Source organism: Galendromus occidentalis, unplaced genomic scaffold (assembly GCF_000255335.2).
Source record: "Galendromus occidentalis unplaced genomic scaffold, Mocc_1.1 scf7180000076295, whole genome shotgun sequence".
In the NCBI taxonomy this organism is placed as follows: domain Eukaryota; kingdom Metazoa; phylum Arthropoda; class Arachnida; order Mesostigmata; family Phytoseiidae; genus Galendromus; species Galendromus occidentalis.
In genome coordinates, this window is record NW_003804284.1 from 309,493 (window position 1) to 314,254 (window position 4,762).

Sequence of the window (4,762 nt, forward strand, 5' to 3'; positions counted from 1 at the left end):
GTCGCATGTGTGTGTTTGTCTAAGCTTGGCGGCTAGCCCCGATGCATGATGCGTGCATCCATCGAAATCTCTTCTCTGAGAGAGGGCTTCGCTAAGAGACTCGGTCTCAAGCCAATAGTGATCGTGACATTCTGATATCTGAGAAATTCTCCCTCTTATTTCCCGGTGAGCGTCGTTTAAAATTTGGAACCCCACGGGGGGTTGAGGCGACCGTCAACCGAAAGAAGACCGGACGGCCGACCTCCTTCGACTGCTTTCTCTCAGCGGATAGATGACGAGCAAAGACGCAACAGAGTCCCCAGAGAGTTTCGAGTCGCCGGATCAAGTTCTCGTCAGTTTCACGGAAAGATTCCAGATCCAGAATGGATTGTCGAGAGGAGAATTTCTCAAAACGAAGAATCGTTTCGGGATCCATTAACTTTTTCGATTAGATTCTTAAAACAATCATGCTCATTCGACGTCAGGAACAAGCCTCAACAGGACGATTCTCCAGAAGCATAGTTTCTGAGCCGATTAAAGTCCTTCAGAAACGAAGACATTTGGCGCTCACACCAGGGAACTCGTTTCCGGAAAATTGAACTTCATATCTCCCAGAACTAGATAAAGAGTTTCCTTTCGAGTATCGAGATGCTCAAAACCGAATACGAGAAGAATTTAATGAATCTGAGCTATACGGATCCCCGAATCCATTTGAACACATTCGTACTCGTGATTATCCGACAATAGTTTCTCTGGCAAGGAATAAAACACATTGAAGGCGCCACAGAAATCGTGTTTGAGAGAAAAAAAACACGGGGCAATGAAGCGAGCTTCGGGTCCGTAAGTCGTAAGGCATGCGGCTCTGATCGGCTTTGAATTGATCAGCGAATCGAGAGATTCCCGAATGCTCGATCAGGTGCGAAATCGATTCCCGGTACACCGATGAGCACCGTGTGCGGATTGATGACTTGCGCAGCTGTGTTTTGAGGAGCCTCAGTGAAATGACGATCGCTGTGCCATGAGCCTGAATCAGATTAAATCGGCCGCGTGAAAAAATTTTCTCGAAAGTTGGCGATCGTCCGGGACCTGAGTCTCGAGCTGTTTTTTTTTTCAAAAAGAAAAGCGGTGAGGAAGCGACCTTCAGTGGTAGCCGCAGGTCGCCGGAGGGCCGGTTAACCGACTTCTCGAGAAAGCCGACCGGGCTGCTCAGAGAGTAATAAACGACGAGTCCTAGCAAACACTTTCATTCGTCTCGTCGAAGCTGATCACTTGGATGTTTCGCTTTCAGCCCGAAATTGTCGGGGTGTAAACATCGATAGCTCCTAAAGTCGCAATCGGCTCCCAAACGCTTCTCACAGAGGAGGAAGTCTCGAATAAATTTCGCCTCAAACTTCTGGCAGAAGGTAATTTGAGGCTGGTTCCCCGCACTCGGATCACGAGTCCCGAACGAGAGGGAGATTCCCTCAATTAGCGCCTCAGGACGTAAGATTCGAGAGCGGCCTCTAGCTGGCGTCTGGCTCGTAAGGCACAGAATCAATTTGAGCTCCCGCCACAGAATTCCTTTTCAGCAGCGATTGGGGGATTCGGCTCCGGTCGTATGACAGAGGAAACGACTTCTTGTAGGACGTTATGCGCGAGGAGGGTCCCGCCCACTAGATCGCGTCGATCTAATGGCTGTTTACCTCGTTTGCCATTTCCAGAATTTCTCGTTTGTTGGAGGAATTTCTCCGCTGAGTGTACGATAGGCAGCGTACATATCTCCCAGATTCTGCTTGAGTGTTTTCGCCAGAATGCTCTCTCGCATTAAATGGCGCGAATCCAGACACAAGAAGGTCACTGAAGGTCATGATGGGATGAGAACATTTTTGTTTGAGCAGGAGCACATCAATCCGAGAGCACGTAGCCTCTGAAATAGATCCCCTCCTGGTGCTCACTGGGTTCCGGCGAGTTGTGCAGCAAGTGAACGCTCGATAAAACCCCAACGTCTGGCATTTATGTGTACATTGTATCGATTCACCGAAGACGAGCCCGAATGCTGCTTTTTGTGGCTTGCTGCTGCTCCTGTTGTTGTTTGATGCTCTCCTGCTCTTCCCGGGAAAGAGGGCTCGAACAACGAGTGAATCTCGTACTTGTATGACTGCTCTCCGCCGGGGCTCATCGCCATCCCGGGAATCGGTTTCGCCGTGAGGGAGATCGCCTCTCAGCGATTCGGATAGACCCGGGGGTCCTGAATTGTTGGACCGGAATTCTTCCGGAAGGCTCACGATATTTGAGGAGTCGTGCCATCCGCCCCGTTTACATACAGCTTAAGGTCAGCCGTGTTCAAGGAAACGAGAATCACTCGATCTCTTGCGTCTTTGACCATTCGCTTCTGCTTCCGCAGCGCCGACCGAACAAAACTCTATTAGGACGTTACCTGCTTAGAATAGATGTCGGCGGAACCGAAAAACCGTCGGAATCGGACACCTGGAATCGAGTTCGGATTCCCGAGCTTTTCCACTCACAATGGAGCTTTCCGGAGATTTTAGTTTCCATGGGAAACTTGTCCATCGTGTCGTTCCAGCGTCACTGTCGCGTCGCAGAAAGAACGGTGGACTCTTTTTCAACTTATTGGTTCGCGCGACGACTCGTCATGCCATAGGAGCTGTCTGATTCGGGGAAGCGGCGCACACGACGCTAGCCTACACTCCCGATGCCAACCGAGAAAGATATGAGATGCTTATATCTTCGGCTGGAGTTCTCTCTCTCTGCTCGTGGAGATTCTATTTTCGGTTGGGTTATGGGAAGCGAAATTCGAGTCTGACAGTAGAGTTCGGATCTTTCAGGGAGTCGATACTCTTTCTGACGTGCTCGATTCGATCAACAATCTTCTGCCGCTGACGAGGATCACATCGGCAAAATAGCCATCAGCCTGATGTTCGAAGAATTCCGGAATGATGATACTTCCGGCGAGATTGCTGTACCCGTTGATCGCAACAAAGTTTCGGAAATCGGAGAACATTCTCTGTATTCAAGGGAGTCTGATGGCGTAGGACCGAAATTCGAGGCTTGAGCGGTATTCCGAGCGTGAGCCTCCGACCGTCCTGCAGCTTTCTAACTCCGAGCGCCCCGGCTCACGTAATATGGTAGTTTTTCTATGAGTCTCTGGGGTTTTCGAACGTCATGGCCTGCCAATACTTTACATCGGATAGCATCCGGTTTGAATTCAGTTCCGAATCCAATTTCCGACATGAAGACTTCGGAGATCTCGACCTTCTGAGAGGTCCTTCGAGCGACGCAATCAACAGAACCGGAGCACGAAGTCGATGAATTATTGCACCAGAGCAACTGTTCCGGTGGAAGTGGCTCGCCGGGGCGATGAACGCGAGAATGACGCAAGAATTCCCTCGTTCCGGCTTAATGACACCGAATTGAATATCGGAGCCCGAATCATCGTCGCTGGGCAGTGTAAGTGCCGAGCTAGGTGTAGTAGCGAGTGTAGTAGCGTCGGCACTCGGCCGAGCGCGTTGCCATTAGTTATCTTCGAGTGGGAATGAGTGCGGAATCAAGCGTCCGAGCGAGAAAAACAGTCTCCTCTTCTCCCAGGATTCGGCCATCAGTGTCTAATCAGCACAGCTGTCCGCGGAATCGTTTGTCTTGTTGAGAAACAACATGGCTGCCTAATGGGAAGGGTCTTTGTAGTTTATGAGATCCGAGTCGTAAGTGATTTCCCAACCGCCAGAGTGGCGCATTATCGAGCGTTCCAGGATTCCCTGAGAGACTTTGATTGAGCGACGCGAGCCGCTCGCACTGTCCTCCTCGACTTTACTCACTTGGAGCGTCATTGTCGCCGCAGTCATGCTCCAGATAACTTTTTGCCTTCCTGCAATGGGTCCGCTGCGGACAGAGACGGGAACATATGTGTTCCGGCCAGAATGTACGGGAATGTCCATCATGGCTGCACTCGATCCACAGGTCCTCAAGACATTCAGATTCATTAAAACCTTCGAAGCTCGGGTAAGCTCGACAGGAGCATCGGCTAGTCACCTAATGCAAACCCAACGTCATTCGACGGTGTTCTCTGGGAGTCCGTAGAAAATAATTTTGACTGCGGCCGGCAGCCCGCAGGTCCCCTCAGGACGAACTCAATGACGCACAGGTCACGTCTATTGTTTGGTAGCGGATTACACGCTGAACGTGACGATTAATATTGGCGGGAGATCTGACAATTTTGTTACGAATCCGTTCCACTATGTATTATGAGATATGAGCGACCCCACGGCAGGATGCCTTTCCGAATCCGTTCGACAACGAAGTCGATTGCGTACGCCGGACATGAAAATGACACGAGACACGAGCCTCGGAGCACCGTTGCATCGAGTTTCTCAAAGAGAGAGTTTCCTCGTTGGTTTCTGGAACACGACAATATTATATGGCGGTAACTCGAAAGAGGTCTTGTACGAAAGGGAACATCTGTCGAGATGAGTTTCTGTCCGGTTAGGTAGGAGCATCGAATCCGAGCCGCGGCATCAACCTGCGTCATCGATCGATACCGATAAAGTGGTCTTTGCAGATGTCCCGTCTCGCTCTCTCTACGCGCTGGTGGTTGGGATTCCGTGTTTACTCGACGCTCGATTTCTGACGCTGCGCAAACATTGATTCTATGATATGATTCAGGAGAGCATTTTCCTTCGATTGCAAGATGATGCGAATCCTCATGCATGCACTAATTAATGAGAGTGTCTGCTCACCTGCTGAACCCGCATCCTCGGGGTTCGCAAAACCCCGCGAGTGGAGACGGGAA